Source organism: Camelus ferus, chromosome 26 (genome assembly GCF_009834535.1).
Source record: "Camelus ferus isolate YT-003-E chromosome 26, BCGSAC_Cfer_1.0, whole genome shotgun sequence".
Lineage (NCBI taxonomy): Eukaryota > Metazoa > Chordata > Mammalia > Artiodactyla > Camelidae > Camelus > Camelus ferus.
This window is the reverse complement of record NC_045721.1, coordinates 5,182,255-5,207,746: the sequence shown is the minus strand read 5'-3', so window position 1 is coordinate 5,207,746 and position 25,492 is coordinate 5,182,255. Positions and strand designations below refer to the sequence as shown.

Sequence of the window (25,492 nt, the reverse complement as noted above, 5' to 3'; positions counted from 1 at the left end):
CATAAAGGACTCTTAAAATTATTAGTCTTCAAAGCAATACAAATTAGAACCACTAAAATATACCACCACACACCAAGTACAAAGGCTAAAATTCAGAAGATTGACAATGTCTAGTATTCGCAAGGATATGTGGCAGCTGGAAACCTCATATATTGCTGATGGGGTGGAAAATGATGCAATCACTTTGGCAAATGTCTGGCAGTTCCTTGTAAAGTTTGCATTTACTAAAGTACCCAGAAATGTCAGTCCTAGGTATTTATCTGAGATAAATGAAAACATATGTCCACACAAAGACTTGCACATGAATATTCATAGCAGCTTTTTACATAATAGCAAAACCTGGAGAAAATGCAAATGTTCATCAATAGGTAAGTGGTTTACTCAATCTGTAGCATATCCACACAATGAAATTCTAGCAATGAAAGAATGACTTTCTGATACTTTTAATAGTGTGGATGAAATGAAAAACATTTTAAGTGGAAAAAGCCATGCATAAAAGAGTGTGTGCTGCATGATTCCATTTGTGTGAATTCTAGAATAAGCAAAACTAGTGTTTAATAACAGGAAGCAGATCAGTGGTTACCTGGGGCTAGCATGGGGGAAGGACACTGGCTGACTCCGAATGGGGCATGAGAGAAATTTGGAGGTGGCGGAAATGTTTTATATTTTGATTGTGGTGGTGGCTTTTGTCAAATCTCGTCATGTACGTTAAAATGGGTACATTTTATTGTATGTAAATTACATTCTACCTTAATAAATACTTAAAAGTAAAAATAAAAAGAACATTTTTTTAATTAAAAAATTTTAAGCTCTGAAGCTTTCTTAATAGTTTCAGATTAAAGACCAAATCCAGAATGTGCTCCATGAGATGCTGGCTGGTCTCCTCCCATCTCCCCTCCAGCACACTTCACCTCCCAGCATCCACACTCCTCTACATCCCCAGCATGCTGGCTTTCTTTCCCTTCTGAAGAAGTCAAGAGCTCTCAAATTGCCAGCACTTTATTATCTTTTTAACAAAGATTCATCTTAATCCTTGATTCATGACATTCTCACATCATGGGATATGTGTGGCCTCCTTTATTTAACTACTTAGGTTGTTTTGCTCTGTTTTTATAATGGCTCTTTTCTCACATCACTCTTTCTTTCTAAGAACTCTCATGAACTCCCACAACTTCAATCACCATCTGCCTATTCACGACTTCCTTGTACATGCTCAGCTAACTCACATCACAACCAGGTCACAGAGCCTTACGTCCAGCTGCCCATCAGAGATCTCGAAAGCATCCCAAGCGCAACGTAGTCAAAACCAAACTCACTTTCTTCCTGTTTTCAGTACATGGTCCTCCAACCACTTACTTAACAAATAAAATGTAAACATTATCATTGACTCTATCCTCTTCCTTGTGCTCCATATCCAACCCAACAACATCAATCTTACTTACTTTTCTTTTTTTTCGTCGTGTGTGTATATATACATATTTGTATTGAAGTATAGTCATTTTACAATGTTGTGTCAGTTTCTGGTGTATAGCATAAAGTAGTTTTCTTTAAATTCATCTACTTCTCTTATCATCTCATCTTAATTTAAGCTACTATCACTTTTACCTAGAATGTTGACAACAGCCTCCCAACCAGCCTTCCCAACATTCTCTCTGGCCAACACTAATAAAATATCCATAGTGCAGCCAGAATCATATTTTTGAAATATATCTATCATCATGTCATCATACCACCCCACTAAATCCAAAATCATTAACAGGACCTCTGAGATCCCTCATGGTCTGCTCCCTACCTCTCCTCCCAACCCCATCTCAAATCACACACCCCATCTCTCTCTGCAACCCAGGCACACGGCTACCTTCCAGTCTCTGGGAGAATAATCCCCTCTCTCCAAGTGCAAGACTTTTTTCTAATCTCAGAGACATAGAACTGGATCAGTTATAATCTTTTCTTAATGATTCATGGTCCTAATTGCTTGTGCATGACTTGGTGTGTGTGTGTGTATACGTGTGTGTGTGTATACATATGTGTGTGTGTGTGTGTGTGTGTATATATATATACACATATTCCTAAAAATAATTTTTACTTGTTTTTACTTTATAATAATAGATTCATACTATAGGTACTATTTGGGTCTTGCTTTTTAATTTTTTTTTCTTTTTAAATTTTATATCGTACTGTGACTAAAGTTTATTCATACTGTTGCGTGTCATGGTAGCCCCTCTATTTTTGACTAATACACAATATTCCATTGGTGGATGCACCATAGTTTATTTTATTGAGGTATAATTGACATATAACGTTATATTAGTTTTAGGTGCACAACATAACTATTTGATGTTTGCATATATTGCAAAGTGATCACTACAGTAAGTCTAGTCAACATCCATGACCACAAATAGATAACAAAACTTTTTTCTTTCTTGTGATGAGAACTTTCAAGATCTACTCTCTTAACAACTCTCAAACATGACACAATATTATTACAATGCCATGCTGTACATTACACCCCCATGACTTACTTGTTTTGGCCCGTTCACCTATTTTGCCCACCCCTCATTCCCCACCTCTGGCAACTACCAAGCTGTTCTCTGTATCTGTGATTTTGACCTTGGGTTTCTTGTTTTCTCTACAGCTCCCTGATCACTAATCACATTGAATATCTCCATCTGTGTTTATTAGCCAAAGCATGTTTTCTTCCCTAGCAAATGTCTTTTGTATCTTTTGCCTATTTTTATGAGGTTTTTTTTGGGGGGGAGGGTCTTCTAATTGATTTTCAAGAGTCCTTTACATACTCTTCATTCTAACCCCCTGTTATCTATGTCTATTATGAATATGTCCTCAAGCCCCAGGCCTTACACTCACTGGTCTAACTGGATGCCCTGCCTTCTTCATTTCACCTTGAACTCCTGTTGATCCTTCAGATCACATCTCGACCATCACTTCCTCAGGGAAGCCTTCCCTGATTTCCCTGACTTGATCAAATGCTACTATTTTATGGTCTCATGGGATGAGGAAACACTTCTTCTTAGCGTTTCTACAGGTCTAATCTTTACATGTTCTCGCACCAGCTCAAGGTGCAGTCCTGGTCGTGCTGTTTGACCCTTCCCACCCCCTCCACCCTTCACTCACTATCTTTATCCACACTCTTCTTGCTTCCTTCTCTCTTCCCTGTTTCCTTATAAGTGCTACCAGACTCAAAGAAGGAATTTAGTATCTTCATGCCTGTTTGAAGAAATTTTTTTCATTCCTTAGAAGGAAAAAGTAAGATGAGAAGGGACCAGATCTGAAAGACATAAAAGATAACCTAGAGGGTTGGTAATAATGACTCTCCCACTCAGTCACCAGTTTATAGGGGGCTAGGAGTGCAGTAGCTGTGCTCATTAATTCTGTGTCTTATTCCCTCATGCTAAGGAGGCCGTTACACAAAAGGCACTTGGTTGTATGCTCCAAATGCCTTTAGTTTTATGAAGCCAAAACCCATTTTGAAGAAGGATGCTGAATGAGGAAGGGGCTCCAGGAAGGGGTGGGGGGAGCAGTGCACCTGTTGCACGATTTCATGAGGAAGAATTGCTCCTTTCCAGCACGGTGCTTAGAAAGCCCAGAATGTTCCACCAGACAGTGATGCTGAAGCCCTGCCTTCCAGGCCCTCACCGCAGACCTGTTCCCATGAGGTCCTCCAAACAGGCCCATTAGGGGCCCCGCAGGGCCACCTTCTAACAGCCACCCATCCCTCCTTTGTATAAACACGGGCGCTTCCAAGCTGGACTCTCCACAGATAGCAATGCTTGGTTCTCTTCCTTCGCCATCAAAAGAAGAAAAATGGCAGAGAAGATATCCTTGAACTCCTTTTCTGCCGGACACCCCTCTGGAGGACAATCACTGGCCCTGGGAACCGCGGCCCAGCCAGCAGAGGTTCACCCACCACCCCAACGGGGGAGAGCTAGTCTCAGTGCAGCATGGCTGTTTCCCTTTCATCGGGTCGGTAAACATCCTGGCCATTTCGAGGTGTTATTTCCCCCTTTAGGACAATGTACTTGGGCTTGGGTTCTTTTTGCTTTGTTTATCCAGTAATCGTTACAGCAAGAGGGATGCACCTGTTCCACGGGCCCATTAGACTCCGAATTGCTTCTCTCCTGAGCAGAGGCACATAGGAAAGTGGCCTTGGCACTCAGCGCACACTACAGTCAAGACAGCGAGCAGTGCCGGGCAGACCAGGATGGAGCCTCGAGCCATAACACGAAGAGGCCGGGGGCAGACAGAGGGAAGTAGGCAGTGCCTGGAACAGGCTGAGGCGTAGAGGGAGCAGGAACTTGCCCAAGGTCACGTTGCTCATTAGTCATGAAGCTGGAGTGACAGCCACAGAAAGCTGGTCTTTCTGGCTCCAAGCCCACATCTCCCCCACCTTGTTACATCTTGGGGCTGCAGAGGACAGAGAGGGGTGGGGATTGCGCAGGAAGCCTTATGGAAAGTGGGAGGTCCATGCCCCATGAGCATGCTGAGGTCTGTCTTTTATCTTGCCTCCATGTGAGAGAGGCTGGCAGAGGGCTGCTGGCGGAGCGCGTAGGGAGGGACCGCAGGTCCAGGAGAGGAAATGGGGAAGGAGATGATGGGTTGTTCCCCTACCTCATAATTTGACTTCCTCTGAATCCCACTCGGTTGGCTTAATCTGTCCTCCCCATCTTTCCCTCAGTCTGTAAACCCCAAGGACATCTGATGGGAGGGGGGGTGAAAGCATGGGATCAAACACCCCCACTCAGGTTTCCTGCCTCCAAGACACCCCACGTCAGGGAGGGGAGGGGACCGCGGGGTGAGCTTGCACAGTCTTTTGTTTGGAATGTCGGCGTCACAGCCGACACAGACGCTGCTCTGGGGGCCCGGTGACTTCCTTTGTCATCTGCCGCCTCTCGCGCAGGTGTGCGTATTTCAGCCGGAGGAGCCCAGGCATGGAAATCGCTCTCCCTGTGCCCATATATTATCAGTATTTTTTAACATGTCGCTTTCCAAGCAGGTAATGCATTTGCAGAGACAGTGATCTTTCATCGGGAGATTAGGATGATTTGTGTTCTCTGTCTAAATTCCAGCATAAATTTCGGAGCCAGTGAGGCATTGGCTTGTGGCAAAAGCTGCGTGCGGAGAGGTGGCAGACTATCTGTGCAAACCTCAGGCTCAGAGCCATTTGTCCTGATTAGGGGAAGCCTTTGAAATTCTTCCTTGTGGCTCACCTCCTTTATTTCTTCCAAACTGCTGCTCCAGCAGGTCACCTTTGTAGTTGGGGGCAGGCCTCGAGTTCCGTTTGCTGGGCTGGGCCCAAGTGTTGAAGCAATTCAACTTCCAGAACTCCTGGTTTTACTGAAATTACAATGGGGCTGGGGTCAAGCCATATAAGCCTCTGGGCTTCTGTTTCTGCACTGGTACGTTCGAAATGGTAATCCCAACTTCACAGAGTTAATACATGGGTTCAGTAAAAGAGATAAATGAGAACACCTCCTCCCATAGTGCTCAGAAACCAGAGGCAAAATGCACGCGATCATCCCCAAAAAGCAGGAGCTTCAGCGTCAGACCTGCCCTGGTCCAAATCTCTTACTAGATATGTGACCTTGACCCCACCGTTTAGCTTCTCTAAGTGGACCTCCCCAACGGTTTAAAAACAAAAACAAAAAACTAAAAATGCGCACCTGTCAGAGTGCTGTGCAAGAAGTGAGGAAGCAGTTGTGAAAGTACCTACAGCACCACCTGGCCATCACCTGGCACCCTGGCGGAGGGAGGGAGGAGGAGCAGCGGGGAGGACTGGTCATCATTAGAAGACAATTGATGGGCTTTTTGTGCCAGTCCGGCTCACTCTCCACACAGCAAAACCCCCATCTCCCCATTTCTTCTCCTCCCTCCCTCCCTCCTCTGAGGTCACCAGATGCAGGCTTGGGGCTGTGGCAAGGCAGGGTCACACGGGGGCAGTTCTGGCCGATACCAGCAGCATCCCTTCCCTGCCTGGAGGATGCACAGCCCCGCCCTCCTCAGCCCTCACATGGTGGACGCAGGCCCAGGCTCTCTGAAAGCGATTCTGTCTTCTGAAGGCTCTCCCAGGGCACATCAGCAGGTCTGGATGAGTGCCCAGAGTGGGAAAGGAGACTGCGGAGAGGGGGCAGAGGAAGGTCACTTGAACCCAGAAGGGTTAGGACTCACATGGCCATCAAAGCACCAGCCAAGAAAAGTTTTCCAACCCTGGGGAGCCAGTGCCTGGTTGGAAGCAGGATTTCAGAAGGGTTTGGTGATTGAATAAATACATGCCCGGCCCCAAACCACATATCCAGGATTTGCCCCAGTTGGAATCGCTCTCTCCCTCCTCTATTTCACTACACACACACATATAGACAATTTCACAACACAAGCAGATGCTGCAGGTTTGGGTCCAGACTGTCCCCCTCCCCAATAAAGCGAATATTCCAATAAAGCAAGTCACACAAACGTTTCAGTTCCCCAGCGCATGTGGAAGTTATGTTTATACTATACTGTAGTCTCTTAAGTGTATGACAGCATTATGTCTAAGAAAACAGTGTACATCCCTTAACTTAAAAAAAATTGCTAAAACATACTACCTGTCCTCTGAGCATTTATCGAGTCGTAGTAGTAACATCAAAATTCACTGATCACAGATCCTTATAATCCAATCCACTTAATAATAACCAAAGAGTTTGAAATATTGCAAAGATTACCAAAATGTGACACAGAGACATGAAGTGAGCATATGCTGTTGGAAAGATTTCACTGGTAGATTTGCTCAATGCAAGGTGGCCAAAATTTTTCAATTTGTTAAAAAAAAATGCAGTATCCTTGAGGCACAGTTAAACGAGGTCTGCCTGTTATCCTTTGTACCTCTATCAACACCCCCAAATCCGCTGACTAGTCATTCATCCTGATTCCTCAGTAGAGTGTAGGTACCTTGGGAGCAGAAAATGTCTAGTTCCGGAGGTTTGAAAATCACAGAGAAATCGCTCAATAATCATTTGCTAATTTATTTAAAGATATTATGTCCCACCTGGAGCTCCGCCACTGAGTTCTCCCCGGCCTCCTGATTGAAGTCAGCCTTGAAGCCCTGAAGTCACATGCTTGAGGGCTTCCAATTTCATTTGTTTATTTCTGGTGCCAGGGTCAAGTGCTCGGTCCCCAGCCGGTCAGGAGTGCTGATACAAGACAGAGGAGGAAACTCAGGCTGACTCCCCCATCCAGCCTACTTGCTATATGAAGGGAAACATTTAAAGAGCCACCAAGTGAATTTTTACATTGTATTGTTTGGGTTTGGTTTTGATCATTCCAGTTGTAGCCAGTGAGCCTAGAAGTTAACATGTGGAAGTTCTCAATGGGGAAAAAAGTGGCATCAGAGAATTTCAGGTTTGGGAGGGACTTTATTTTTTTTTTAATTGAAGTAGAGTCAATTTACAATGTTATGTCAATTTCTGGCGTACAGCATCATGTGTCAGCCATACATATACACACATATATTCCTTTTCATATTCTTTTTCATTATAGGTAAGTACAAGATATTGACTATAGTTCCCTGTGCTCTACAGAAGAACCTTGTCGTTTATCTCTTTCATAGATAGTAGTTAGTATCTGCAAAGGGGGTGGGAAGGGATAAATTGGGAGGGACTTTAAAATCCAGGTGAGGATTTTCTGTGTTGTTACCACCTTACACCCTCTGGTCATGACAAGAGAAATCACAAGCACGCACTCTCTACCAGCTTTTCCATAGTGACACTAGACTCCATGACGTGTCTAAGCAGTTGACACATACTGTCCCATGGGGGAGTAGCCTTCGGCTTGGCCAGAGGAAGAACAAAATTGTCACTTCTCTAATGTCCTAAACACACCTGTGCCAGTGGGAGGGCATCCACTCCTCCCCAGATCCCCCCTCTGCAGGTAAAGCTCCCTCCAAACAGGGGCCCTGGAGGGGACGCGTTGTAGGGAACTCCTCAGAAAGAGAAAATGCATCTATTGCTTTAAAACAGCACAGAATAAAATGCCCCACCCCTGTCCTCCTTCCCCTCCTCTCCGGTTTCCGCCACACCCTTCCAAAGGGACGCTTTGATCAGTATCTGCTCCCAGAAAGGGAGGAGAAGTTGAGAAACCAGAAGGGAACGCTCAGGAAACAGTATCATTAACCCATAGGCTGGCGATAAATCAGGGCAGGAAGGTGACCTCAGCGGGCTGGAGTAATCCTGCTTGTCAGGATGAATTTATGAGGCCAATTTTATTGGCCTGCATGACCCAGGCTCCTTGGAGACGTCTCGGTAACAAATCCAATCCACTTCATTTATGAGCTGCGTGTGGTGTCGGCCGTGGGGCCTGGTCGGAGCGCCCTGACCACCCCCCCACCCCCACCCCAAGAGGGCGCCAAGGAGCATGGCCCTCAGGGAGGAAATGTTCTCGATCCATCCTGACTGTCACTCCCTGGGTGCCAGCCAGACCTGCCCCAGGAGGAGCTGTCACCTTCAGGCTGCCTGTCCTGGGCTCTCCTTCTGGTTATGCCCTGAGCGCCCGGACAGCCGGCCTTTGCCCTCCCCAGGCCTGTCTCCTCGTTGGCCTACCAGGGTTTCTAGCACTAGAGGCATTTGGAGGAGGTCAAATCCTGCTCTCTGCAGGCTTTCATATCTCTGAATCCCAACCCACACGTGCCAGGGGATCCCCACCCCAGTCATCAGGTCGACCAAAAAGGCCCCCTGACATTTCCAAATGTTCTCACTTGACAGTTACCAGTAGATGATACTTCTGGCCCGAACATGTGCGCAGACCTCCCAAAATGGGTCCGAGGAGGGACCACTTCTCCCTCCACCTCCCCGTTCTGGGAGCAGAAAAGCTGACACTCCAGCGAATGGCAGCTAGACTGCCAGGCAGGAGGCATCCCAGTGAGAGGAGGCAGCGGGAGGCAGGAAAGTCCTTTGAGCGGAGGGCCTGGTGCCTACCTGGCCTTCACCTGCTCTCCGTTGGCCCCAAGAGCTGGGTGGAAGGCGTTTAAGTCTATTTGACTGTCCCTGTCATCATAAGGTTTACGGATGGTTAATTTGTTCTTTATAGCACAGTCATTGATGGCTGTTAAATCACAAATGAGAGCCAATAAAGGGTGAATTGCAGCTGAAATTACACTGTTTATATGACAGCAGAGTGCCTGGCTAAAAGATTCATATGCTGCTGATGAAGTATGTTATAAATTTTAATTACCATAGTTTGTACAAATGACATGTTTGAAATGCTATTGAGTAATGTGACCCTGATAATGAAACTATAAAATAAATCATTAACTTTCTGAATGAGCTTTTTTATTTCAGTGCTGCACAGAGTAAACTTTTCAGTTTATTTCCGATCAGTCTTTTTATACCCCTACCCTCTGCCCCTGGCCTAACTGGCTTCTCTCTGTAACGTCTGGGGACAAGGGAACAACAGGAGGCTGGTGACCTTAGGGAGGGCCCGAAGGGGCAGCCAGATGTGACCCAGGGGCTGAGGAGGGAGAGTCAGCCCAGGGTAGGGGTTCTAGATGTGCGCCTGGAATAAACCCTCTAACGTTTCCCACCTGGGGAAGGAAAGACACTTTGTGGGAACTGCAGACCCTCCAGAGAACCCCACCAGCTGGTAGCTGGGTGCCGAGGCTGAGCCACCCAGCAGAGCATCTGTGGCCAAGGCCCAGACGGGTGAGGCTCCAGGGTTGTGGGGGGAGCGGGGGCAGGCTGCACCGTACACGGGAGAATGCCACATGAACTGGGCCAAATTGTCCTGGCCTACAGCCCCGTTCAGTCCAGAAGAGAAAAAGGCAAGCAGATATTTGGTGGGTTTTCCCATTGTTGGAGCACCCCTACTTCAATGCCCTGGTCTGTCTATTGTATTTATGACTTATCCTTGCTCAGCATCCCCAAGTGCCCTTCACTGTAGGTAAATACATCTCGCAGGAAAGAACTTGAAGCACCAGGAAAAAAATCTAGAAGAAAGAGCTCCATCAAAGGTCACTTAGGGCAACCTCCTGCCCCAGGAGGCACTGCCCAGCAAACACGGCCCTTAGCCTGCAGGTCAGGAAACACATTGCTCAGTCCGGCAAAACCTTGTTTCCTAGGATGTTAGCACATGAAGTGACCCCAGCCGTCCTCTAGTCCTGAAATTCTCACGGTGGGTAGAGACGGAGGGAGGTGGGGAGAGAAAACGCAGAGGAAGAGGTTTCACTCTCAGCCATGTAAATTCCAGAAGAAAAGATGAGGTTTGGAAAAGCCCCCAGGTGTCCCTCTACACCCTTCCAGGGCCCCTCCCACTTTGCCCATGAAGAAGTGGAGTCTCAGTGAGGCAGTGGAAAGACTGTGGTTACAACCCACAAGACCAAGGATAAGAGGAGAATGGAGTATCTTTCACTCAGTGCGGCCACATTACCCCAAGCCAGCTCTGAACGGGCAGCATCACTTTACTGATGGTCCCTGTGCAGCCAGCATCAACTCTGCTCCTCTCCCAGAGAAAGTTCACAAAGATGATCCTGTTTCCTCTGCAGACACGCTGCCTGGCAGGGAGGCAGGGCCGGCGTGAACGATTGCTCTCTCCTTGCCTCCATCCCCAGAACCAGTCTGCCCTCTGGAGTGTAGAAGAGAGGAAGGTCAAGTTCAAAAGGGGACATCCTCTCAAAGGTTCTCCCCGGGTCTGCAGAGGAGACCCAGGCGTGACAATGTGGCTTCATAAGAGGTTCTGCCATTGAAGGACCTTCCAGTGAGAGCCTCCTTTCAACCACTCAGCGCCCAGGGATGGAAGAGAAGGGGCACCAACTACACACCCCGAACTACAGAATGAGTAAACAGAAACAAGCCCGGGAAGGCATTTGTCTTAGGTCACAGAGCGCGTGAGCAGCTGGAGCAAGAAGCAAACCCAATACATTTACGAGATGAGCCGGGAAATCTGAAGTCTGACTGCGTAGTTGATGATACTAAGAAATTACTGTTAATTTTTAAGATTCAACAGCAGTATGGTGATTACGGTTTTAAAGAATCCTTAACTTTTAGAGATGCATGCTGAAGTGATAACAGATGAGACGGTGTGCTACCTGTGGTTTACTCAAAAATCATCCAGAGTGAGGAGGGATGGGGGAGCTGGTTGGATGGAACAAGACAGGTCATGATTTGATGTCAGTGATGATTAGACGGGGATGCATTATACTCTCCTTTGATGTATGTTTTCTATTTTCCATAATAAAGAAAAAAATTTAAGTACCCAAAGTCTACTGCAAGTCCACTTTCCCATGCATTCTAAGCAATGCCAGACTGGAAAAAAGATCAGAACTCCTGTGTGTCCTTCGGCATGCTTCCAACGACGTGGGAGGGGATGAGCTTTGCCCCTTCCTTTTGTTAGAGGCGATCCCAATGACAAGGAGCCTGGCATCGGATGTGCCAAATGTACCCAGCCCATGTCATTGGAGAGAGACGTTCCTGGTCTGGAAGCTCCTGGCGCAGCATCCTGGCCCATCCACAGCCAGAAGCAGAAGGTCCACCTGGGTAAGACCCAGACCTGCAGCATCAACCTGAGCAAGTCCCTTTATTTCTCAGATCCTTGAATGTCCTCATTTGTAAAACCAATATGGTAGCCCCAACCAGCCTACCTCAAAGGATGTGAGGGTCAAATTAAATTATAAAGGGGGACTTCTAGAGAGATGGTAGAGTGTAAGGAGGAAGATTTCCTGTGTTCAAACCCCAGCTCCACCTGGGGTTGGCTATGGGCTCAGACAAGTTTCTCAGTCTCTTCTGCCTCAGGGTCCTTGATAACAGAATCAGGGTTGTTGCGAGAACTGGATGAGTTAATATATGCAAACAACTGAGAACAATGCCCAGGGTTATGTAAGTTAATAATGGCAAACTCATACAAGATGCCAACATTATGAGAACCGCAGAGTGCTATACCAGAAAGGGACTTGAGAGGGGATTGATTCCAAGCTCCACCTTTCAGATGCTCATGAAAGTGGTATCATTTTTTCTGGCGTCACATCACAAGTTAGCGACAGAACTGAGCCTGGAGCAGACTCCATGTCCCTAAGTCCGTGGTCATTTCTCCTTCCTTATCACTACCCACCCATGAGGAGACCCACCTTGAATCACAATCTCAGTCCTGAGTCTCACGCCGGACAGGCCTACCCCAGCATCTCCACACCCTGAGCCCTGCTGGGTCTGCAATGGGGAAGGACCACGGGGGTTGGAAGAGAATCCCTCGCTCCTTGCTCCACACCTGATCCTTGCAGAACAGACCGTGGGCAGTCAAGAGCCCCTGGGGTGTCTTTTGCCTTCCCTGCTGTGATCCCGAAGGGTGGGCAGTCCTGGGAAGACCTCCCCTCTGACTCATCAGCCACCACAAAAACATTTTCAAGGCGATGGCGCAAGCTGCCCTACTTACCATTAAGAGAAAGGACCACATTATTGCTGTTATAAACCATTGATTAAGGTTTATAATAGCAATAATCCCCTCGAAATTCATTGTTACTGCAGTTAATGACCAGTTTATTAGAGCGTTAACCATCCTTGGCAATGGGCTGAGTCGTTTAATGCGGGTAACGACCAATTTCTCAAGGATTATTGCTTAAATAACAATTCTTTGTGAGATGTATGCGCCACCACAAGTGTGGCTCTGGCTGCAAGTTTCTCCTCGGAGATGAGTGTTAATTATTTCCTCGGGGTTGCACCACCGGCCCCATCCCCTGCAAACCCCAAACAATTGGCTTCTTGTGGCCAGGCTTCAGAGACACCCAGGAATCCAGAATTTGGACCAGGGCCTGGAGATGTCACTGCACCCTTCCACGAGGGAACCAGAGACGCCCAAACGAAAGGACCACTGGAAAATGGTATCTGGCTCTTGGACCACTCTTTCCTTCACTTGGCTTCATTTCCAGAATCTTCTACCTGCCCAACCTCAACAGGTGGAGGAATCGGGGTCAGCCAAGAGGCTGAGGAAAGGGCTGCAGCATGGGAAAGTGTGACCAACCCAGGCATCATAGTTTTAATACCCTCTGAGGCAAATATTTGCCCACACTTGACCACCCAGGTTCTAGAAGATCTGTTAGACAGAGCTGCAAGCACTGAATGGTACCCAACACTTCTCATGGGGCTGAAGTGCTTTGGGATTTGCACCAGCCAGTAAAAAAAAAAAAAAAAAAAAAAAAAATGGGCTCAGCTTAACATGCACCATAGCTCAGCTTAGGCTTGGAGAAGTCACAGTATCATTATATATAATAACAGAGCCAGGGGACCTTATTATTATCTAGGACACTCTCCTTGTTCGACAGGTGAGAACTAAGGACCCAGAGAGGGTAGGAGGCTTGCCTAAGACACACAGCCACTTAGAGGAAAATTGGAATTAGCTCTCCATCTCTGTCTTCCCATTACCAACCTCAAGACCACCCAAACAGAGAACTATGTCTCAAGAAAGCGTAAAAGTGTCACGGCCCCATCAGGGAGAGAACACAGAGGCATCCCTGAGCCCAGGAGCTCTTCAGACAGGAGTCTGTGAAGAAGCCAAAGACCCAATCCCCCCACTCCTCCCACTCCCCAGCTTTCTCCCCTGCCTAACTCAACGCAAGCCTTTCAGTACAGTAACTATTTCCCATCACTTTACATTAGCACTGGTATTTCAATAGCTTTTATTTTTTTGACATGATCTGAAAGCTGCTGATATGATTACAGCCTAATTGCATTCTATTAACCAAAATAAATACTAATAGGGTGTGAACCTAACATAATAAGACCGCAAATTGCCATCACAGGGCCAGTGTTGGCTGGAGAGAAATCTGCTGATTCACTCAGTGAACGTGAATTAAGGTCCTGTTGTGTGTCCAACTGCAAAAACAAAAAGTGAGGCATCACAGCCTCCTTGAGACTGTGGATCTTTCAACCTCCACGTTTTGACTTAACAGCAAGAACTATCACCGAGAGAGAACGGTAAAGGGCAAAATAAACATCCCTCCCAAGAGCTCAGTGAAGGAAGTCCACGTTGAGTTGTGGCTCCTCCTATTCTTTTAACACGTGGACCCATGATCATCATGGCAGCCAGATGAACCAAAGGGGTTGAACAGCTCCCTCCCCTCCCAACAGATGAGTAGAACATGTGGATGACAAAGGGTGGGGCCCTCTTCCTTCTCCCGCTCTCTTGCTGATACTCCGCCCAAGATTGACCCCACGGCAATGACATTGGACCCCATTTTCCCCAAGTTATAAAGTGTATGGGCCCAAATAGCAACATTTTTTTTCTTAAGCCACCAAACTGAATTCGTGATGGTGTGGATTCGATAAATACTCTCACTACATCACAATAGTTTAATCTCTTCTACCCATATTCCTAACTGTATTGCTCACCATATGCTTATAGGATATTATGAAATTTTTATTTCCAGCCACGCAAGATATAGCATCAATTACAGATCACGTCTGAGCTGCATACAGGTTTGCTGCATCAAGTAAGTTAACATCTGCAAAGTGCTTCAAAGAATGTCTGGCACATGATGAGGGCTCAATAAATGTTAGCAGTTTTTTCTGTTGGCTGTAACGCAGTACCTGACACAAAATGTGATAAAAAAAATCAGTCAACAATCTTCTGTACATAATCATAAAAAAAACAGTAAGTCTAATGATGAAAATGAAACCAATATAATTTAATTTATTCATTAACTCTCTGCATGGTGAACAATGTACTATGGGGGTATATCTACATGTATGTATCAATGACATGATATGATAATTTACATAAGGGGATATATTTGATCAATTACACCATCCTTGTCTTCAACAGTGGCAGAATATCAAGAATAGATCTTCAGTGTGATAAATATATATATGTACAATGGAATACTACTCAGCCACAAAAAAGAATGAAATAATGCCATTTGCAACAACGTGGATGGACCTAGACAATATCATATTAAGTAAAGTAAGTCAGACAGAGAAAGACAAATATCATATGACATCACTTATATGTGGAATATAAAAAATAATACAAATGAGCTTATTTACAAAACAGAAACAGACTCACAGACATAAAACACAAACTTCTGGTTATCAAAGGGGAAAGTCAGGGAGGGATAAATTAGACGTTTGGGATTAGCAGATATACACTCCCTTATATAAAATAGATAAACAACAAGGACCTACTGTATAGCACACAGAACTATATTCAATATCTTGTAATAGCCTATAATGGAAAAGAATCTGAAAAATAATATATATGTAACTGAATCATTTTGCTGTACACCTGAAACAAACACAGTATTGTAAATCAACTATGCTTCAATATAAATAAGTAAATAAATAAATAATTTTAAAAACAACAATAAAACTTCAGTCCATGAGTCCATCACTTTTCTCCACCAAGACTTCAAAACCCAGGGCATGAGGAGGGTAGGGGTGGTAGGGATGGTGGGGGTGGGTCTAGCTCAGTGGTAGAGTGCATGCTTCACAAGCATGAGGTCCTGGGTTCAATCCCCAGCACTTCCATTAAGTAAATAAATAAACAAACAAACAAACAAATAAACCTAATCACGCCCTCCAAAAAAAATAAACAAATACATTAGGAGGAAGCCGTTTTTGACGGTGCCTTAAAAAAAATATTTTTTTAAAGACTTCAGAAACCTACCATGGTTTTCCTCTGACTCTTTTCATTCCTTGCTCTGAATTTGGTCCCTTTCAACAATTATTGTGCATTTTGCAGGAGCCAAGAACTGTGCTAAACTTAGAGATGCAAAGAAGGGTAACATTTGTGCCCTGAAGCAGCTGGCAGATCAAGGTAAACAGAGCTCAATGTAACACAATGTGATAAGTGCTACATCCTCTAGATTGTGAATGAAAGATGGAAGGGAAGAGGAGGGAGGAGTGGGAGGGCTGCACTGCACAGGCACAACAGAGGAGCAATTGTTTCTGCCTAGCAAAGGAGGAACCTCTACCCAGCAGGTCACATTAGAACCAAATCTAGAGCTAGTACAGATATGCAGGTTAAACATTTAAAATCCAGCAAAGCAGAAACACAGGAGAGAGGGAGGGAGCGCGAAAGGAGGGGGCAGGAAAAAACAGTTCAAAACTTTCATTAGAAATCGGGAGGGGGGTTAATTTCAGCATGCATGTGTTTAATGTTGTATTGTTTTCAACTTTTATTAACCTATAAGGGGATGGGGGTAGTGAATACTGAGGGCCCAGAGAGGAATTAATGCAGCCCTCATTGGATCTTCAAGGATTGAAATGAGATTTTCCAAGGCAGAAAGGAAGATGAGTCAACCAAAGGGATTGCACAGAAATGTGTACAATGTTTGGGCCTGAAAAGCATGAAGATGGTACTCGGGCTGCTTCTGCTGCTCTGAGGCCTGACTCAAACTAGCCGAAAGGATTACTAGCTCGTGACTTAACTCCCAGGAGCTCCTTCCAGTACTTACGGAAGGACTCACATCTCATATGGAAGTACCTTATAGCTAAGAGGCATTCGGGGGGGGGGGGGAATGAGGATAAAAAGAGAAGCTGAGCTCAGGCCCATCTACCTTTTATCACCAGGAGAGAGTGGTGGTTTCTTATGGTAGCTCCTTGCCTTGGTTGGCTCCTGAAATTTCACAGATGCCACCTAACCTTGCTGCTGCTCTTGCCCACGAGAGCTGTCACCTCCACAGAATAATTTCCATTCCCTTTACGGAGGTTTTTTTCTTGCGGTGGGGGTTCTTTGGGGAGGGGTTGGGGGGGGGGGCTTATACCAAATGGGAATACTGTGGCAGGGTGTTACCTTTCTAGTTTTGTTTCACTTTTGAATTTTTTATTTCTAAATTTTTATTGTCATTTTTTTTAAATGCTCTATTTTTATTGTCCTCATTTTTAATCTTTGTTTTTCTAGCTTTGTTGGGTCCCCCTAGCCTTCCTGGCTCTCGGCCTTGTCCACAGGCAACAGTGACACGGACCCACCCTTCCTCCTCCAGTCGGGCATCTGGCATCAGGCTGTAAGTCACTCATGGTGCGGGCGAAGGGGGGTTCTCTGCATGGGGCGGGGGAGGGGGTGCATTCCGTGGCCCCACAAGCTCCCTCAGACTTTCTCAGGTGCTCACAGTTCCTCCCTGGAGTCCTTTGGTTACAGTAGGTGTGAGTGAGGGGTCAGAATGCCACTTCCATCCAGCATGTCTGACAGGTACGGAGCATGCGGCAAGACTAAAAGCTCCAATTCCACTCCTTAATTAAAAGCATTTTTCATTCCAAACCTATAAAAGGCAGATGTGCCACATCCCCCCACCCCCCACCAGAGACTTGCAGCTCTGTATTGAGTGCTACAGCTCGGATCCTTCTTTCTCGGGGCTTGAAAGCACAAGGCCATCAAAGCCCGGAGCGATCGCCTTCCTCCTCCACCTCCTCCTCGCTCCTCCATTTCCGCCTTTGCTGAGAAACCATCATTTCCATCATTGCAGGGGCCTGGCATTAGAAGCTTCTCGTGACACCTCCATGCTGAAATGGAGTGGGCAGGTGGCCCATCTTCCAAGACAGACAGGAGGAAGCTCTTACATTTTGTTATTCTCAAACATCTTTTCATCTGGGTTTTTAAAAAGAAGCTCAGACAGCACTTCCTGGCTGAATCAGCCATCCTGAGGCTGTGGATTCACTTGGGTCCTCCTCAGCTGAGCCGTCTAGAAGCCTTTGGAAAAAAGAATGAGTGAACCACTTGCCAAGAGGGGATCAGATAAAAATGAAATAAATGCTTGCTAATGATGGTTTTCTACCTTCAATGAGTCCTTTGCGCCTGAATTACGTGGAATTAAGTCACTCAGTTTGATCCCCTGGTACAGGAAGTTACAAGTCCAATTCAGGGTGTGTTCCCAGTGTTACCTGGAAATCAGTTATCAGTAATCTGCTTGGGTGGAGAGAAGAGAAGTTCCTTATATTCATTTGTTTTCGCTCATCTGTCTTCTTAAAGGGCCCTTAAGCCTTTTTCTGTCTGGAGTATTTATTCTCTGCTTTATCCCCAAAGATACTCTACATTACTCAGGGGCAGGAATACCCAGCCTTCGTTCATAGATTATTTCCTCACTCAGTCCAACCAAGACCCTGATCAAAGATGACCCAATGAAGGTTGTGGATGGAACGACCTGAGGTTTTTCCGCTTGCTGAGCTGAGCCTGCTCCTGGAGTTTACATGCTATTTCGCTTTGTGGATTTTTCTCTTTCTGGGTTGCAACCAAATGGTCTTATTAAATGTTTAAAAAAAAAAAATTCTCGCTCTTGTGAGTGATATCGAATACAATCAATAAAACTGAAGAAGGGAGCCCAAGGCATTCACAAGACACTTTTAAGATTTAATTGTTCCGCAGAATTTTAAGCAAGTAGTAGAGGGAAACTAAATTGCATGAAAGCAAATATTTCGCTCTAGGCTCCCAATTCATCTCACTTGCTAGTTCCCAGGGGCCTGGTGCCAGCACCGCGGAGCTTGGGACTTTCTGGCACAGACAGGGATCGTGCTTCGTGCAAGTTAAAGAACATCCCTGTCCCTCGGAAATGGGGCCGTTGATCAAAGTCTCCTTTACCGTGAAAATGCCTGGGTTCAAGGACACAGAGGGCTGAGTAAGGCTGAAGGATGTGTTTTACTAAACACAGGGCAAATCTTCCTGCTTCCTTCCTCAAAAGGAAAAGTCCTGCGAGAGAGGAAACTGGTACCCAAAACTGGGCACTACATCTGGATATCAGCAGGCCCCCAGAGCAGTCAGTACCAGGGCTTCGGAAAGGTGCTGCAGACCAGCCTCGTGGGTGGGGGCAGTGGGGTCTGGAAGCCTCAGGAGGTTTTACTGCTTTTTATAGGCTGAGAAAACTAGTTAATGAGGCATGTCTGCTTCCTCTGGCCTTAATCTCTAGAAACAGAAGGAATCCCTCAATGCCCTGGGCAGAGCCTGCTGCCAGCGCCCCACAGACACACAGGCAAAGCTCAGGGTCCCATCCATCCTGTCCCATCACAGCGCAAAGAATCTGTTGCCTATCCTGACCAGACACCAGGTCAGAAAACAAGAGGACACCTGGGCTGGGGGTGGGCAGAGGGGAGCAGCCGGTGGAACGGGGGTTGGGGGCGTGGCTCTGTGCTGTGCTCCCCCCAGTTTGGAAATGGATTGTGTAGGGGAGGTTTAGCTGAGAGGATTGAGGAGACAGGAGAGCGTATGGGAAGCTGTCTGCCTGCCAACGAGGCTCTAGAGGTGAGCCCACCTCACCCTCCCAACCCTGGGGAAGGTACCTCCACCTTCTGAGCCTCAGTTTCTCTGTAAACAGAGACAGCAAGACTCCCTACAGGATAGTGTTACTGTGATGATTAATGCAAGAGCATTTGCAAAGTAGCTTGGGCTGTCCTTGACACTTAGTAGATGCTCAGTAAGTAGCAGAGATAACTTTAATAATAATCATTAATAATTATGGACTGGGGTGCAGTATTAGATGAAGGGAGGCCATCGAGGCATGGGTTCCAGGGCCTTGACTGCGTTAAAGGAAAGTGAGGGTCGGGTCCCTGCCAAGAGACGGCTCTGTGACCGATGGGCCTCCCAGCCCCCACCCCCACCCAACTCTTTCCAACAGGGCTTTTTGTCCGAACGTGGTCCTGGCGTCCCTCCAGAAGCTCAATTCGAGTACATTAGAGCCATAATACAGCTCCTATTATACACTAGCACGGAGATAAGGAAGAAAAATGGCCCTGCGGGTCTGCACCTAAAAATATTTCAGAAAATCCCTGCCATTAAGTGCCCAGAGATCCCGCCACAAAAACAAACATACAGACTTCTGACCAATATGCCCTACATGTTCCAGCTGCAGAAAATGAGTGCGGCCTTGGACGCTCTGAAGTAACAGAGCAGCAGAGTTATCTACAAGCCTGGCCTCCGGAGGCCGGGACTGGCCAGGCTCCATCCCGACACACATCCCCCTGCACGGCCTCGGGGAGGGGGCAGGGGTGGGTGCTGTGGGTTTGTCATGGAATTAGGGGCCGTGTTTGCAGAGCGCTGATCAGGGAGCAGGTGAAAGGGGACGGAAGAGCTCTGCCGTTAGCGTGGTCCTCACTGTTGCTGCCCCACCTCCAGGATGCTGAAGGCCGAGCAAGCCTAGACAAATAAACCAAACCGGCAGCTCGGGAAGAAGAAGAACTAGGGGAACATCAAAGAGGAGCCAGCGACCAGAGGAGCCGGGGTCCCTCCTGATTCCTTGCCTGAGGATCGAAAGCCTAACACATTTGATGTCACTGAAGGAAGCTGTACTTTGGTATGTACTTCCGGGCGTAGCACATTTCCAGATGAAGAATGATACATGATGATACGAATGGCCGGGAGGGCCTACAGAGGGCCTGTCGTTTGTAAGAACCTGGCTGACCCCCCACCTCCATACACACACGCACACACACAGGGACACTAATTTGCTACGTGCTGCAGGGGCAAGACTTCCACAGAGTTTACACCTACAGATAATTGCCCCCCACGCCTCTCCCCCACCCCAACTCTCCCTGCACCCAGGGATGAAGCCCCCGGTGTCCCAGAACACAGGCTGCGAGGGCTGTTGGGGTCCAGCCCAGCAGAGGTGCGCTCCCGGGCACCTGCGTAGCTGGTGGGGCAACAGCTCTGCACTCAGGCCCTCTACCGGATGTTGGGGGGAGATACAAAGGCGAGAGAGACAGAGGCCCCTGCCCTCGGGGGATCCACAGCCAGGCCAGAGAGAGAAACACATTACACAAGACCAAGTATATGACTTTTTAAATTTTTTTCAATTTTATTTTGTATTGAAGTGTAGTTGATTTACAATGTTAGTCGCAAGTGCACAGCAAAGCGATTCATTTATACATATATGTACACATATGTATTTTTTCAGATTCTTTTCCATTATAGCTTATTACAAGGAATTGAGTAAAGTTCCTTGTGCTATACAGTGGAATCCTGTTGCTTATCTATTTTATATATGGTAGTGTGTGTCTGCTAATCCCAAACTCCTAATTTATCCCTCCTTTCCTTTCCTCTTTGGTAACCACAGTTGGCTTTCTATGTCCATGAGTCGATTTCTGGTTTGTAAATTAAATTTGTATCTTTCTTTAGATTCCACATGTAAGTGATATCATATGATACTTGTCTTTGTCTGACTTACTTCACTTAATAGGATAATCTTTAGATCCATCCATGTTGTTGCGCATGGCATTATTTCATTCTTTTTCATAGCTTAGTAGTATTCCATTATAGACACACACACACACACACACACACACACACACACACACACACACACACCCCACATCTTCTTTATCCAGTCATCTGTCAGAGGCCATTTAGGTTGTTTCCATGTCTGGGCTATTGTGAATAGTGCTGTTATGCACTTGGGGGTGCATGTATCTTTTCAAATTAAGAGTTCCCTCCGGATTTATGCCCAGGAGTGGGATGGCTGGATCATATGGTAAGTCTACTTTTAGTTTTTTAAGGAACCTCCATACTGTTCTCCATTGTGGCTGCACCAATTTACATTCCCACCAACAGTGTAGGAGCGTTCCTTTTTCTCCACATCCTCTCCAGCATTTATTGTGTGAAGACCTCTAATGATGGCCATTCTGACTGGTGTGAGGTGATACCTCATTGTAGTTTTGATTTGCATTTCTCTGATAATTAGCAATGTTGGGCATCTTCTTTCATATGCCTATTGGCCATCTGGATATGACCAAGGATGTTTTAACACTGAAGAGGACAGAATATCTCCAAGTCCAAATTCCATCACCGGGCTGGTGAACGCAGACTCCAGCCAGGTCCCGAACAGCCTGTCTGCTATATCCAGTGCTTTGTGGTCATAACCCTAATGGGTTCTAGTGGATGTTGAACTATATTTTCAATTATCCGAAAATGCTCACTTGTCTCGTGCCTGCATTTCTTATACGTCTGGGGAGGGCGGCTGTGCTTGGCCGATTTAACACGGAGCAGTAAACGGAGCCTGTTAGAAGTGGGCTCCCCACAGGACCACACATCAGGCTGCTGGCTGCAGCTGCCCTCCACCCGCCGTCTACTGGCTCTGAGCAGGCCACTCCCCTGTGCCCACCTCCCCTCCAACCTGCCCCCCGAGTGCCGCCAGCAATTTTCCAGATCACTGAGGAGCTGATGGCTTGTTTGTGTCACTCAACTCAGGCTTTCAGCTTCTATTTTCATTTAGTCTTGATCTTCCAGGAGAACCAGAGAGGAAAAGGAGAAGCGTTTTCCAAGAGCACAGCCTGGGTGAGTCTTTCCAACACTGAGATGTCCCTCGGGACTTCCAGGCAAATCAGCGAATAACCCAGGGGACAGCCCGTGCGGAGGTGGGGGTCAGGCTGGTAGTGGCAGGATCGCCATGTCTTCCTTCCTTGGAGGATGAGAGAGTGAGAACCAAGGCTGTGATTTGTTATCTCAGCTGTAGGAAGAAAAGCCGAGGGTCTCGGAGGCACCTGGATACACTGGCCTTTCCATCTCCTAGCAGCCAGCTTGGGTCACTGGGGACCTGCCCTCTCTTTTCCACCTACATGTTATTCCAGCCATAAATCCAAGTGACAAGCTTGAACTTTCCTCAATTGACATGTTTACAAGGGAAGTCCACATTTGACAGGAAAATTAAGCCTATCAATCACTTAACAAGGTCGTTAATGAATGGTTCTCTGATCTCCTCTGGTAGCTGGCTTTATTGATTATAGAGGGACGGCCCTGGCCCCAACTCCTCTCCCCTACACTTTCGCCCGCCTCCACGCTGACCCCTCCTTCTGCCAGATGTTGCTGCCCTCTGACCTCCCCCAGCCCCCTCTGCTCCCTGAAGCTCAGCAGAAGGTTCTGGTTGAAGGTTTATCGGGAGGTCAGACCCCCTCCTGGCTCTGTTCTCTGACAGAACAAAGGGAACAGATGTAGGTTTGGCCTGCAAGCGCCCACCCGGCATATGGAAGCTATCTCCTCCGTCCCAGTAATTACCAGGAGCTTGCTTGTTCAATGCTTTGGTTTTTATTGCACAGAAACCAACCTATTCCCCAACATAAAACACTTTAACGGTGTTTCTCCCTCCGGGGTTTCTGGGAGAGGTCCTGTCAGGTATAAAATGTGCAGAGCCCCTCTGACGGCTCACAGGAGCGAGACCTTCACAATTTTAAAAAAGGGGCACAAGGCAGGGAGGAGGGAAGGCCTGGTGGAAGGCGCAGGCTTGAAGGTGCACAAAGGGAGTCAGGGAGGACCTTGCCTGGGGAGGACCACACAGGACTTTCTGGAGCATCTCCCGCTGGCGTTAAGAAGGGCAGGAGGAAGAGCTGTGATTGGCAGAAAACACAACCAGTCACCTCCCACGCCCAACACAGAGGGAAGTGTCATCCAAAGTCCGAGTCAGGCATCAAACATTTGTTAGGTGACCATTTTGTGTAAGAATAAATGATAATATGGGGGGCAGGGAGGGGATAGCTCAGTGGTAGAGCATGTGCTTAGCATGCATGAGGTCCTGGGTTCAATCCCCAGTCCCTCCATTAAAAATAAATAAACCGAATTATCCCCCCCAAAAAGACCAATTTTTTTAAGAAGGATAAATGATAATATAGATTCGGAAGAGGCCTGGAACTGAGAATATGTTCATTTCCTGTACACAACATGGTTCTGCTCCTGGTAACACCTCCAGGACATCCTTCTGCAGCCTTGTCGAAGGGGGGGAACTTGGACTTGGGAACAGAACAACAGAATGAAGGAAGAAATGAGAAATGGATGGATCTTCAACAAACCCCGAGCACCTGGCTCAGGGAAGGGAGAGAACAGAGACTTTCCTGGGTTTCCATTCGTGAAGTGGTGCTTCTACACTGGAAAGGAAATATTTGTTCCGACAGCTGGATTAATTTCCTACGGCTGTAGTAGCAAATGACCACATGCTGGGTGGCTTAAAATAACAGAAATGTATTCTCTCCCAGCTCTAGAGGCCAGAAGTCCAAAATCAAGGTGTCCACACATCAGCAGTCCCTCTGAAGGCGCTAGGGAGGTGTTCCTCCTTGCCTTTTCCAGCTTCCGGTGGCTCCCAGCAAGCCTTGGTGTGCCTTGGCTTACAGCTGCACCAGCCCATCTCTGCCTCTGCAGTCATGTGGCCCCCTTCCTCTGTATCCTCTCCTCTTCTTATAAAGACACCAGCCATTGGATGTGGGGACCACCCTCATCCAGCATGACCTCATCTCCACTAATCATACCTACAAAGACCCTATTTTCAGAAAAGGTTATATTCTGAGGGTCCAGCCAGACAGAAATTTTCAGGAGAACACTATTCAACCCAGAATGAATAAAGAGGGTGAAACGCCAGTGCAGAGGGAGTGGCATTTGAGAAAAGCCCAGGAGCCTTTCCAAAGAGCAAGAGGAAACTCCAAGGCGCGCGGGAAGTGCTGAGGGAGACAGCAGAGTGGTACTGAGGTAAACTGCAGATACTAACGAATAGGAAGCCGGCAATTTAGGTGTCGAAAATGTGCTCTGCGTAATTCCAAACAAACTTTCAAGCCATTTTCAGACCATAAAATCCTCTGGTCTCAATCACAGGCACCCAGGCAGGCCCCAGTGCCCAGGCTGCAGCAACTCCCCCAGATGGAGGCTGGCAGGTCTGGGAGTCTCCAGCTAACACAGCAACTGAGGGCTGACTCCTCCTGATGATTGGGGACGAGCTCCTTTCCATTTCTTCGGCACCTGCTCTACTTAGAGGCTGATTTGCTGGTACTTGCCCCCTGCTTTCTTGGGGCTTTTTCCCAGAAGGGTGGCTTAGTCTCAGGAAACACGAAAAAAGCCTCGCCAATGACATATCCCACCTTGCTGGCCAAAGTCTGCTTCTTTGGATCTGTACTTTCCAGTCTCCTTCCAGCCAAGAGCAGAGACCTCTGTGAAAGTCTTTCTAAATAATATGTGGCTGGAACAGGAGAAGCCCTTCCACACACCAACCAACATTAAGCACCTAGAACATGGCGCCCTGCAAAACACCTGGGCTTCAAGCTTCTAAGCACCTCTTCAGAGAGCGTGTACCTGTTGTGCTGGAGGGTATGAGAGGCGGGTAGGGGCAGGGCAGGCTCCTACCAGAGCCTGAGGATAAACATATGCTCCACTTGAGTCTAAGGTGGTCCCACTCAAGAAATTGACCAAGTTCCCACGTAATAAGCATTCTCAGGGATCAAGAAAAAGCGTGGTATTTGCATCAGACAGATCCAGTCTTTATACCTGGCCCTGCTTGCCCCTTACTAGTTATGCACATTTGGGCTTCTGTTTTAACATCTCTGAACCTTAGTATCCTCATCGGTAAAGGATCATAACAAATAAAGTATATGAGGTGTTAGCAGGAGTCGACCCTCAACAAACAGAATGTCCTTCTTTCCCGGCAGCTACCAGTGTTGGATAATGTATTTCATGTATGTAAACTGTTTGTATTTTTTGGTGGGATAGGAGAGGGTGGTGATGGGGAGGTGGGGCAGTTGATGACCTGACCACCTAAAGAATGGCTGACCAATGGCTACATGCCCTCCCGTGGCACCTC

At 47.0% G+C, this 25,492-nt stretch overlaps 1 long non-coding RNA gene and 1 other non-coding gene across 10 annotated transcripts in view; one reads left to right on the top strand and one right to left on the bottom strand.

The window, feature by feature from the left end:
• The window catches only part of LOC116660102, a 338,126-nt gene that overhangs the window by 282,752 nt on the left and 29,882 nt on the right, over positions 1–25,492 (bottom strand). The gene's annotated exons all lie outside the window — the stretch shown is intronic.
• TRNAV-CAC lies at positions 15,417–15,488 on the top strand. Its single transcript has one exon. It is a non-coding gene; the product is annotated as a tRNA-Val (tRNA).